General features: G+C 44.1%; 1 protein-coding gene across 3 annotated transcripts in view; it reads right to left on the bottom strand.

The window, feature by feature from the left end:
• The window catches only part of gabra3 (gamma-aminobutyric acid type A receptor subunit alpha3), a 150,082-nt gene extending 136,317 nt beyond the window's left edge, over window positions 1–13,765 (bottom strand). For all 3 annotated transcript variants that reach the window (XM_046316638.1, XM_046316641.1, XM_046316639.1), the window contains exon 1: window positions 13,670–13,765. The gene's annotated coding sequence lies outside the window, so the exon portion shown is untranslated. The remainder of the gene's footprint in view (window positions 1–13,669) is intronic.
• Window positions 13,766–13,981: the final 216 nt, after the last annotated feature.

Raw genomic sequence — 13,981 nt, 5'->3', positions numbered from 1 at the left:
AACTATTGGCGCAATTATTCGAAAATGGAAGAAGTTAAAGATGACGGTCAATCACCCTCGGTCTGGGACTCCATGCAAGATCTCACCTCGTGGGGCATCAATGATCATGAGGAAGGTGAGGGATCAGCCCAGAACTACACGGCAGGACCTGGTCAATGACCTGAAGAGAGCTGGGACCACAGTCTCAAAGAAAACCATTAGTAACACACTAAGCCGTCATGGATTAAAATCCTGCAGCGCACGCAAGGTCCCCCTGTTCAAGCCAGCGCATGTCCAGGCCTGTCTGAAGTTTGCCAATGTCCATCTGGATGATCCAGAGGAGGAATGGGAGAAGGTCATGTGGTCTGATGAGACAAAAATAGAGTGTTTTGGTCTAAACTCCACTCGCCGTGTTTGGAGGAAGAAGAAGGATGAGTTCAACCCCAAGAACACCATCCCAACCGTGAAGCATGGAGGTGGAAACATCATTCTTTGGGGATGGGACGACTGCACCGTATTGAGGGGAGGATGGATGGGGCTATGTATCGCGAGATCTTGGCCAACAACCTCCTTCCCTCAGTATGAGCATTGGAGATGGGTCGTGGCTGGGTCTTCCAGCATGACAACGACCCGAAACACACAGCCAGAGCAACTAAGGAGTGGCTCCGTAAGAAACAGCTCAAGGTCCTGGAGTGGCCTAGCCAGTCTCCAGACCTGAACCCAATAGAAAATCTTTGGAGGGAGCTGAAAGTCTGTATTGCCCAACGACAGCCCCGAACCCTGAAGGATCTGTAGAAGGTCTGTATGGAGGAGTGGGCCAAAATCCCTGCTGCAGTGTGTGCAAACCTGGTCAAGAACTACAGGAAACGTATGATCTCTGTAATTGCAAACAAAGGTTTCTGTACCAAATATTAAGTTCTGCTTTTCTGATGTATCAAATACTTATGTCATGCAATAAAATGCTCATTACATTTACATTTACATTAATTACTTAAAAATCATACAATGTGATTTTCTGGAGTTTTGTTTTAGATTCCGTCTCTCACAGTTGAAGAGTACCTATGATAAAAAATTATAGACCTCTACATGCTTTGTTAATAGAAAACCTGCAAAATCGGCAGTGTATCAAATAATTGTTCTCCCGGCTGTATGTACATACTGGTGCGAGAGACATTAACTATTTGGAATGACCCCAAACAGGCACTCGACATAGGATAACAGAGAAGGCTTCAATATTGTGTACCATATTGAAATCCAACCCTGTCTATCTATCCAGATACACATCTCAAGCCTCCACACACACATATACTCAGCTAAATAGCTAGATTTGTGAAGATAAAATACTTTTAGAATAATTATGCAAATTAGTGTGACTGTACAATTAGTCTTTCTAGAGACCTGCAGGATACTTCAACAGCCTCTGCACAGATCATTACAACAGTACATGAAATACACACTTTTCCCATTACAATGGAAAGCAGATGTTCAACTTGGGATAGAAGTTTTCCTCCCATGAAAAATCTGTCTTAGAGCATTACGGGTTCCTGCTATAGACCCAGCGCTACTTCAGCACACCAACTGCACTCAAAGCAATGTCGTATTACATCATATACAGCCCACCTTTTCCACTACTTGGGCAAAACCTTGATTTTTATATCAAATCCAATTGTATTTCTCACATGCTTCGTAAACAACAGGTGTAGACTAACAGTGAAATGCTTACAGGCCTTTCCCAACAATGCGAAAAGAAAACAATGACAGAAATAACAGAAAAATAGAAAACTTATAACACAAGAAATAAATACACAATGAGTAACGATAACTTGGCTGTATACACGGGCAAAGGGAAAGGGGATACCTCGTCAGTTGCACAACTGAATGCATTCAACCGAAATGTGTCTTCCAACTCCTCCGAATCAGAGAGGTGCAGGGGGCTGCCTTAAATCGACACCCATGAAGCAGTTGTCGAGGGTTAACTCAATGAAATGTATTTATAAAGCCCTTTTATATATCAGCCGATGTCACAAAGTGCTATGCAGAAACCCAGCCTGAAGCACAGTTAGATGCCTTACTCAAGAGCAGAACGGCAGATTTCTTTCTACCTTGCCAACTCTGGGGTTTTGAACCATCAACCTCTTGGTTACTGGTCCAATGATCTTAACCGCTAGGCTACCTATCGCCCCAAAAAAATGTATGTATTCGATCATTTGCCATTACATATTATTTTGGCAGGCACTGTCAAGAATATTGTTCAAACCACCAGCAATAATTGGAGGTTGAACTGCAAGAACTGAAGATGCTGCACTTGCCTCTTCCTGTACCAGTACAAAGTAGATGTGCAGGGGTATGAGGTAATCGAGGTAGATATGTACATATAGGTAGGGATAAAGTGATAGATATTGAACAGTAACAGCAGCATATGTGATGAGTCAAAAGAGTGCAAAAAGGGTCAATGCAGATCGTCTGGGTAGCTATCGGTTAACTATTTGACTAACTATTTAGCCGTCTTATAGCTTGGGAGTAGAAGCTACTCCGGGTCCTGTTGGGTCAAGACTTGGTGCATTGGTACTGGTTGCCGTGCGGTAGCAGAGAAAACAGTCTATTACTTGGGTGGCTGTTATACAATATGTTGCTGCTCTGATCATTCTTAAATCGGCGTATTCATTTTTAAGCTAACATATTGAGACAGCGGCACGCCATTGAGACACGATGGGGTAAATGGGGCAAAGCAAACATCTCACAATAGAATCATGTGATTCACGACAAAGAAGGAAAGTGAACAAACCAAAATTATGAGAAAAATATGCAGCGAGTGATTAGGCCAATGATAGTTGTTGTTGTGAACAGGAGATGACAGGGACGATGGGGATAATTCTACTACAGTACATGCTATGGTTTACATCTCCACTCACTGGAGACACTAATACTGGGGATTTACATACACTATCAGTCTGTGTCCTACTAACAAACCCATGGTAGAGGAAACACTACTAAAGAGATCCATACTGCAGTGAAGAGCCATTTTAGAAAATAACTATGCTTTGGTAAAGTAATGATTCTCTGCAGTCAGGTGCAGTATCCTCACTTCACATTTTCCTATAATAACATTTGACTGTTTCCTCTGTAAGAGTTATTAGACAGTGAGATGGAGAAAGCCTTGGGGTACAGAGGAGGAATCAGAAATGGCTATGTTTGCTCAAGACAAGGAGAGGAAGGAGCAGAAAGAAATCTCATTATAAGTAGCGTTTTCAGTGCCTAAGTGCCCAATGGATCATACTCCAGCAGCACTAGACTAGCTTAAACTGCAGCATTTCTCCCCCAGCAAATGCAGTGGCTGCTCTTCTTCAGAAACACTAGCAGCCAAGCATACCACAGATAACATTGCTACATTCCACACTTAACTTATTTATTGATGCTTTTGATTTATTGATTTTTCTATTGTGTCACAGGAGTTAGGGACACTGTAAAAGCATGCTGTCTAATGGGGCATGTTGGTACATGTAAACGGTGATGAGGTGTGATAATCTGATAATACTAATTAGACATATTGTTGCAGTGATATTCGTGAGGATGTTTTTACATGAAACACTACACACATTTTCTTCCTGTCCTGAGAAATTAAAATTATACTGTTTTTCAACTAAGATGACCCTACACAAATGGATGGAAGTCTTGAAATGTGCAGAATTAACATCCCAATAGCAGTGAAGACAGGCAAAGAGCAGTGTTTCCCCTATATGCACTGCAAAATGCACTATAATGTATTGTAGATGTAAAATGTATGCCCCAGGAAAACCCCATCCAGTCACGGAAACGTGCTGAAAAGAAGATGGAGAACAAGCTATGGCGGAAAAATAGTGGATTTTTGGTGCAGACAGACTTTGCCTGACTTCACTGTTATTGGGATGTTAATTGTGTGGGTAGTTTGGATGTTCGAGTAACCATCAAATGGCTAACGAACTACACAACTCCTGTATATTTCAAGACTTCCAAACAGAGCTAAAATAATATTTGCAATATTTTCAAAAGGATACGATACAATATATCTTCGAAAATAATCATCAGGATATGTAACTGTATCAAATTTTCCACCATCCCTACTGCTTGCTTGCCTGCCTGCCTGCCTTCGAAGGGATGACAGCATGATGGATTGGGGGCAAGAGGCTGGTGGGTTAATGCTCTTTTCCTCAAATGTCCAAAAGCACATTTATGAAATGCTCACTCCGTCAGGCGTCCACAGAGGACGGTCTCTACAAAACTGGTGGTCTAACATAACGTGGTAAACACGAGCCTCACTAGGGGGGAAATCACTGTACTGGTGCTTGGACTGCACCGCTGACACCGGACCCATAGAGACCTTGCAAGAAGAACTGTAGAATGGAAATTATAGGTCGCTCGTTTGAAGCAACTTCGTGAGTACAACATCTCTGTATTTTGGGTTGGTTGTTAGTACTGTTGAATCAGACCTGCATCTCTCAGCACCGTTCATTGTTACAAATCCTGAATAACCTACATGCTAACTTAGAAACGGAAGTAAGAGAGGCAGACCTGTGCATACTGTATGCCCTCCCATGCTGAGCTGGAGAGAGAGAGAGAGAGAGAGAGAGGATGTCGGGAACTAATGACCTGGAGAGCATAAAGCAACCGTCAGTCAGTACTCATTCCGTTCCAGAACTGTCATGGCCAGGTCTTTATGGATTAGTTGGAGTCACCAATGGGGAGAGTATGAGACAAGCTTCTTAGGTTCTGCTGGGACTCCCAGCCTATCAATACCATCAAGCACCTGTCCCAAGACTGTCCCTGAGATGCCCTGTAAAGGAACATGACAAGTACTCTCTCCAGACATTTGCTCTCAGCGCCCCAGCACTGAATCATGCCTGGCCCACTGGCCCTCCCTACATTCATATCTTATAGATTTGTTCTTGCATCTGAAAAATGTGTTGAAACATTGATGGTCCCACTCTGAGTAACAACTTTGGGATTGGAATGACTGTTCCAATGCAGATGTATACGACTGCAGATGTTCTAATCAGGAAATCTATCATTTGAATAAGGCACAAATTGAATAAACGTCCCACCTGCCGTTTCTCTTCATTGACTTCCAAGATAATATTGACATCTAGTTAATATCTCTATTTTGATCACTTTACGTCTTTTTAAAGCCACTATTCTGACAGACTGTTTGAAATCAGACTCAGAGTTAGCTCTCCTCATAGCATGAGATTTAAATTATGAAACTGATGTTGATTAATAAATCACACCGACAAATGGACCTCTCTCTGTCTGTAAGAGAGAAAATACGAATTGAAGAAGAAGTGAACTCGGTTTAATTCCTTTCCCGTAGTTGGAGGGAAGATCCGAGTTACGAGGCTGACGTTGTCGGCTCTTGGATATCAAGATGTACAGTGAGCACAGGCATGCAGAGAGAGAGAGAGAGAGAGAGATGTAGAGAAGAGTTGAACGGAGAAAAGGCCCAGGTCTCTACTAATCACATTGAGCCCTTAAGCCCAAAGTGGATGGTGGGTTAGAACGAGTCCCTCAAAGACAGAACCAGGTCATTCTTAGAGAGAGAGAGTGAAGCCAGGAGAATATCCTTAAGCCAAAGCTGTGACATCACGCCTTCATATTTGAGTTTGAATCATTTTCATAACAACTGTTTGTAACTATTTCCCCCCTTCTAAAATGCAACACTGCTTGATAAAATACAGTAAATCTAAGAGCCTGTACATCGACTTGACAGACAAATTAGGGCTTAACTGTTCAATGCTATCTGTGTGAAAAAACCTAGAGCGTATCATGTCCATCAGGACACCATCTCACTGTGTTGTACTGGAAGTAAACCCCCACTGTCATCCGATCTATTGGCCAACATGCAATCATTGGAAAATAAAATCGATGACCTACGATCAAGATGAAACTACCAACGGGACATTAAAAATCATAATATCTTGTTTCACTGAGTCGTGGCTGAAAGATGGCATGAAAAACATACAGCCGGCAGGTTATACACTGTTTCGGCAGGATAGAACAGCAGCCTCTGGTAAGACAAAGTATATTTGTAAACAACAGCTGGTGCACACCATCCAAGGTTTTGCTCACCTGAGGTAGAGTATCTCATGATAAGCTGTAGACCACAAAATCTACCTAGAGAGTTTATCTATATTCTTTGTAGCTGTCTATTTACCACCACAAACCGATGCTGGCACTAAGACCGCAATCAATGATCTGTCTACTTCCATAAGCAAACAGGAAAACACTCATCCAGGGCGACGCTAATAGTGGCCGTGGACTAATGCAGGGAAACTTCAATACATTTTTACCTCATTTCTACCAGCATGTTAAATGTGCAACTAGAGGGAAAAAAACTCTAGACCAATTTTACTCCACACACAGAGACGTGTTCAAACAGGCAAAGCGTCAATACAGGACTAAGATCGAATCGTACTAGACCGGCACTGACGCTCGTCGGATGTGGCAAGGCTTGCAAACTATTACAGACTACAAAGGGAACCACAACTGAGAGCTGCCCAGTGACATGAGCCTACCAAACGAGCTAAAGAACTTCTATGCTCGCTTTGAGGCAAGTAACACTGAAACATGCATGAGAGCATCAGCTGTTCTGGATTACTGTGTGATCATGCTCTCCGCAGCCGATGTGAGTAAGCCCTTTAAACAGGTCAACATTCACAAGGCCACAGGGCAAGATGCATTACCAGGATGTGTACTCCGAGCATGCCCTGACCACCTGGCAAGTGTCTTCAATGACATGTTCAACCTCTCCTTCTCTGAGTCTGTAATACCAACATGTTTCAAGGAGACCACCATAGTCCACCATAGTCCCTGTACCCAAGAACACTAAGGTAACCTGCTTAAATGACTACCGACCAATAGCACTCACATCTGTAGCCATGAAGTGCTTTGAAAGGCTGGTCTTGGCTCACATCAATACCATTATCCCAGAAACCCTAGACCCACTCCAATTTGTATACCATCCCAACAGATCCACAGATGATGCAATCTCTATTGCATTCACACCTGGACAAAAGGAACACCTATGTGAGAATGCTATTCATTAACTACAGCTTAGCATTCAACACCATAGTGCCCTCAAAGCTCATCACTGCTGGGGCGGCAGCGTAGCCTAGTGGTTAGAGCGTTGGACTAGTAACCGGAAGGTTGCGAGTTCAAACCCCCAAGCTGACATCTGTCGTTCTGCCCCTGAACAGGCAGTTAACCTACTGTTCCTAGGCCGTCATTGAAAATAAGAATTTGTTCTTAACTGACTTGCCTGGTTAAATAAAGGTAAAATAAAAATTAAAAAATGCCAGGACCCAGGGACTAAACACCTCCCTCTGCAACTGGATTCTGGACTTCCTGACGGGCCTCTCCCATGTTGTAACAATGTAAAGGGTAGGTAACAACGCATCCACCACACTGATCCTCAATGCAGGGGACCCTGAGGGGTGTGTGCTCAGTCCCCTCCTGTAGTCCCTATTCCCTCATGACTGCACAGCCAGGCACGACTCCAACACCATCATTAAGTTTGATCACCTACAATGACAAGACAGCCTATAGGGAGGAGGTCAGAGACCTGGCCATGTGGTGCCAGGACAACAACCTCTTCAACAACGTGATCAAGACAAAGGAGATGATTGCGGACTACAGGAAAAGGAGGACCGAGCACATCCCCATTCTCATCGACGTGGCTGTAGTGGAGCAGGTTGAGAGCTTCAACCTAACATGGTCCGAGCACACCAAGACAGTCGTGAAGAGGGCACGACAAAACCTATTCCCCCTCAGGAGACTGAAAAGATTTGGCATGGGTCCTCAGATCCTCAAAAGGTTCTACGGCTGTACCATCGAGAGCATCCTGACTGGTTGCATCACTACCTGGTATGGCAACTGCTCGGCCTCCGACCGCAAGGCACTACAGAGGGTAGTGCGTACGGCCCAGTAAATCACTGGGGCAAAGCTTCCTGCCATCCAGGACCTCTATACCAGGCGGTGTCAGAGGAAGGCCCTAAAAATGGTCAAAGTCTCCAGCCACCCTAGTCATAGACTGTTCTCTCTGCTACCGCACAGCAAGCGGTACTGGAGCGCTAAGTCTAGGTCCAAGAGGCATCTAAACAGCTTCTACCCCCAAGCCATAAGACTCCTGAACATCTAATCAAATGGCCACCCAAACTATTTGCATTGCTCCCTTCCCCCCTCTTTTTTACGTTGCTGCTGCGCTCTGTTATTACCTATGCATAGTCACTTTAATAACTCTACCTACATGTACATATTCCCTCAATTACCTCAACTAACCAGTGCCCCCGCACATTGACTCTGTACCGGTACCCCCTGTATATAGCCCCGCTATTGTTATTTTACTGCTGCTCTTTAATTATTATTATTATGATGATTTTTTTGGGGTGGGTGTGGGTATTTTTCTGTATTGTTGGTTAAGGCCTTGTAAGTAAGCATTTCACTGTAAGGTCTACACCTGTGGTATTCGGTGCATGTGACAAATACAATTAGATTTTATTTTATTTTATTTGAACTGTCATTCGACTTCTGGCTTTGAGAGACATCGGTACGCTACATTGAAATATTCTGTGGGTCGCCCTGGCCCTTATGGTGCTGGAGAAAAAAAGATAGAGACATACCTGCTGCTTAGTTAGTTAGTGATTAACTGATACTATGTGTATACCAAGCTGTTAGTAGACACACACACACACACACACACACACACACACACACACACACACACACACACACACACACACACACACACACACACACACACACACACACACACACACACACACACACACACACACACACACACACACACACACACACACACACACACACACACACACACACCAAGTTGTTGGTAGACACACACACACAGGAAAAAAAATACCTTGAAGCCATCGCGACACTTCACATTAGCAGTGTGCCAAAATGTGTTTACGTGACAGATGCAGCTTTAGCCCTTCCAGGGAAACCACAGACTTCACATAATGCAATATCAACAACAGCAGCAGAGACCTAAACAATGCCATGGATCTCATTAGCACACCTGAACCTTCCCCTACGTTAGACAGTCGTGTCACACTGCATGATTATATGCTAATTCAAGAAGCACAACAAACAAACTTTCCATGCAAACACTCTATGCATGGAAAGTGAATTGCTTCAATTGCATTTCTATGTGACTTCTCTGTCCAGCGATGTAATAGACAATGTGTGCACGGTGAGGCAAACAAAACAGCTAGACAGAATATAAGGAATGACTGTTTGGTCTATGACCCTGCTCGCCTGGATGTTGCCTTCTCATCTTCCTCCTCCTCATCTTCCTCCCAGTCCCCACCAGGGACATCTGCATCTCCAAAATGAGCCTATGGAGAAGAGAATTTGCTGCATTCACTTGAAGGCTTCGAGTTGTTTACCATGTCAACAGTGCCAAAGAGTAGAGATGGCTTCAATCCTTTGTACATGACTGGTAGATTATGTGGGTTACGCAGTTCAGTGCCCGACCAAATAATGTAAAGCTCCAGTAGGAGGCTTCGAAGGTTACAAACAGTGTTCCGCACCCTAATACCCTACAGGTGGATCTTTCTAGAGAATCTTCCTTTGAGAAAGAAAGAGACAGAGAAAGAAAGAAAAAGAAAGAGCAACTCGGGTCTAACCCATTACCCCAAACTAACTCATCCCCGTAGCCTGTTCATTTTGTTCATATGCAGGATCCAGAGAAAGAAAACTCCACAGAGACCTCCCAAACATGCCACTTCAGTGGGATCAAGCTCGCTGAGTCATGACTCATGAGGGAGCAGTGAATAGTCACTGCGTCTCAGAGAAAAAGCTGACTCCCTTCACTGTCTATTCTCTCAAATACATCCTCCCATAGTACCATATTGCCTGCTGGATCTGTAAATCTGAATGTCTTACTCCTCCACCACCTAGCTGTGCACTGTGACCAAGGCTCTTTGCTCCATATGTTTGAGCAGATGAAGAAGCTGGCAGAGGAAAGTCGTCTTTCCTGTGGTCACACTCAGAGTCCAGGTAGGAAGTCATCGTATTATGAGCCCTGTGTAATGCAGAACGCAGGACAGAGAGATGGAAGGGGAAACCTGCAGACACACAGGCTAGTCTGTGTCCAATGAAAGCATTTACACGATATATACAAAAGTATGTGGACACGCCTTCAAATTAGTGGATTTGGCTATTTCAGCCACAACTGTTGCCGACAGGTGTATAAAAATGAGCACAGAGCCATGCAATCTCCATAGACAAACAGGCAGTTGAACGGCCTTACTGAGAAGCTCAGTGACTTTCAACGTGACACCGTCATAGGATGCCACCTTTTTAACAAGTCAGTTTGTCAAATTTCTGCCCTGCTAGAGTTGCCCCGGTCAACTGTAAGTGCTGTTATTGTGAAGTGGAAATGCCTAGGAGCAACAATGGCTCAGCCACAAAGTGGTAGACCAAATAAGCTCACAGAACAGGACCGACTAGTGCTGAAGCCAATAAAATGCATCTGTCCTCGGTTGCAACACTCACTACCGAGTACCAACATGCCTCTGGAAGTAACGTCAGCACAATAACTGTATGTCGGGGGCTTCATGAAATGGGTTTCCGTGGTCGAGCAGCCGCACACAAGCCTAAGATCACAATGCGCAATGCCAAGCATTGGCTGGAGTGGTGTAAAGCTCACTGCCATGGGACTGGAGCAGTGGAAACACGTTCTCTGGAGTGACAAATCACGCTTCACCATTTGGTGACAGACGAATCTGGGTGTGGAGGATGCCAGGAGTATGCTACCTGGCCCAATGCATATTGCCAACTGTAAAGTTTGGTGGAGGAGGAATAATGGTCTGGGGCTGTTTTTCAGGGTTCGGGCTAGTCACCTTAGTTCCAGTGAAGGGAAATCTTAACTTAGAGCATACAATGGTATTCTAGATGATTCTGTTCTTCCAACTTTGTGGCAACAGTTTGGGGAAGGCCCTTTCCTGTTTCAGCATGACAATTCCCCAGTGCACAAAGCGAGGTCCATGCAGAAATTGTTTGTCGAGATTGGTGTGGAATAACTTGACTGGCCTGCACAGAGCCCTGCACTGAGCCCCATCGAACACCTTTGGGATGAATTGGAACCCAGACTGTGAGCCAGGCCTAATCGCCCAACATCAGTGCCCGACCTCACTAATGCTCATGTGGCTGAATGGAAGCAAGTCCCCGCAGCAATGTTCGAACATCTAGTGGAAAGCATTCCTAGAAGAGTGAAACCTGTTATAGTAGCAAAGGGGGTTTTGGAATGAGATGTTTGACGAGCAGATGTCTACATACTTCTGGTCATTGAGTGTATGCCTTTGAAGCATTGCGGTCTTAGGCACTGCATCTCAGTGCTAGAGGTGTCACTTCAGACCCTGGTTTGATCCCGGGGCTGCATCATAACCGGCCATGATTGGGAGTCCCGTAGTGCAGCGCACAATTGGCCCGGGGTCGTCAGGGTTAGGGGAGGGGTAGGCAGGAGTAGGCCATCATTGTAAAATAAGAATTTATTCATACTTAACTGACTTGCATAGTTATACAAAGGCTAAATAAAAAATAAATAAAAAATTGCAGGGGGTTTTCTTTCCAGAGAGGAGCCAACAACATGGGATGGCAAAGGAGCCTAAGAGTTGATGGGAGATGAAATTGTAAACGAAACCACTAAAGTCTGATGTATAGCATCTCTTTCTGTGATCTCATAAGGGAAGGGCTTCAAATAGCATCAGTCCACTCTACCCTTCAGACAATAAGAATGGAGTGGAGGAGGAAAAGCTGGAGGAGGAAAGGAGGAAAGTGGAGGAGGAGGAAAGGAGGAAAGTGGAGGAGGAGGAAAGGAGGAAAGTGGAGGAGGAAAGGAGGAAAGTGGAGGAGGAGGAAAGGAGGAGTGGAAGAGGAGGAAAAGTGGAGGAGGAAAGGGGGAAAGTGGAGAAGGAGGAAAGGAGGAAAGTGGAGGAGGAGGAAAGGAGGAGTGGAAGAGGAGGAAAAGTGGAGGAGGAAAGGGGGAAAGTGGAGAAGGAGGAAAGGAGGAAAGTGGAGGAGGAGGAAAGGAGGAGTGGAAGAGGAGGAAAAGTGGAGGAGGAAAGGGGGAAAGTGGAGAAGGAGGAAAGGAGGAAAGTGGAGGAGGAAAGGGGGAAAGTGGAGAAGGAGGAAAGGAGGAAAGTGGAGGAGGAAAAGCTGATAAAGAAGTATTTAGGCATACCGTTTTTCCAAACTGTTGAAACCTCCCCTCTGCTCTGCTGCAGAACAAGACAAATCTCTTAGGTCAGTGTTTGTATTCGGTGGCCTGTGGTCGAGGACAGGCCTGAGTCCTGCTCTGCAGCTGGACAGAAATGGGCGCTCTGGGTGTAGACCCTTTGGTGCTTGCCGACCCACTTTCTTCTGCCATTTCTGTAGCGCACTTAACCATCCATGTTCAGTACAGAAGACAGCACTCCATTATCTTCCCTTGAGAAACCTGTGAATTTGTTGTACTCAAAATCTTTCATGTGATTTTTCATTTGCACTGGCCCATTTTGGGGCTTATTTAAGGCTTCAGTTTAGATTTTTATTAATTATTTCTGTTATAATTGTTTTACTTTAAACCCCTCTTCTCCCCCAATTTCGTGATATCCAGTTGGTATTGTTTTACAGGCTTGGCCTATTTCTAACCCATTCAATTGTGTATTTTTTTACTAGACTGTGCACAGCACACCCAAACACACAAGCACACACACAGAGACAGACACACACACACAGTATATGAACTGCATCATTGCCTTTAGTCACAGTGAGCAGATACACGTAGGTCCTCTGAATCAAACATTTATGAGAGTGCTTCGATATGAAAACCTAAGGTTGCATTAGAATTTGATATGTTTTCTCCCGCATTGAGATAATTTACTAATTTTTTGTCGTTTATGGACAGTTTGGAGAACATGAACTAGGCTATTTGTTACATGTCGTCAGTGAATATACTAGTTGGTAATGGTTTGATTTGAAAGAATTGGTCTAAATATAGGCTAAATAACACCGATCTGAGTAACCCTCGATAACAGCAAATATTCTCGATATATTTCAAGGTTATTCGATATGTAGCCTACCTGTTCAGTGATGCTCTGCCGTTTTCAATAATTTTACCAAATCACTGGAGAAATGGCTATCTGGCAAGTATGGATAGATTTAAAAGTATTACAAATAATAGAGATATGTTTTATTTATCGATACGAAAAGTAACATTATAGCCTTCGGATTGGTGTCGCATTTCCCGTTAGAAGACAGTGTCCCGAGAAAGTCGATTCAACTGGCGCTTTCTATAACATATACCGATGTAAGTGAATAAAAAGCGTACCGCACAAATAGTCCGCATGGTAAATGTGCAGTTTCCCACTTAAAACAAATGCACCTTTTAATGTATTGACAGCACCGCGTTCTCATCAGAACCATCTCAAAGCCGATGTATACACTTCCCTCTACTGCAGTTAAGGCAAGGGGAAACCTGTTAACTTAACGCAATTATGTGCACACCACAAACAGCAGGTTGTTGCTTAGGAATGAAACACTGCAGTATATCATATCGAGGATGGGATTCAATGCCTGTCAATGATTAACATTGACATACACAAAACATTGGACAACAATTTACTGACAACCAGACACACAAAACACACATTCTCACCAGAAAACAACGTTTCTTCGCGCTCTTATTTTCTTCCGACTTTGGATTTTCGTTGCGTCAATGCGCGCTGTTTTGTTCCAACTGACTTCTACGGCAATTCTTATGTATGTCCACTGGATTTTGAAGGGTTTTTGGTAGGGTGAAATTATGATAGGGAAAGTGCTGTCATCGTGGAAAGCCTGCCCTCTTCAAACTAACCTTCCCGCCCCCTCATTCTACCCCTCTCAGATTGGTGCTGACTACCTACCAGCAAATCCCCCCAAAACACTTTTTGCGCACACTTAACTACCTTTGCAACCATAATTGTGCCCT

This window comes from Oncorhynchus gorbuscha, linkage group LG20 (assembly GCF_021184085.1).
Source record: "Oncorhynchus gorbuscha isolate QuinsamMale2020 ecotype Even-year linkage group LG20, OgorEven_v1.0, whole genome shotgun sequence".
Taxonomy (NCBI): domain Eukaryota; kingdom Metazoa; phylum Chordata; class Actinopteri; order Salmoniformes; family Salmonidae; genus Oncorhynchus; species Oncorhynchus gorbuscha.
This window is presented reverse-complemented; position numbering and strand designations above follow the sequence as displayed.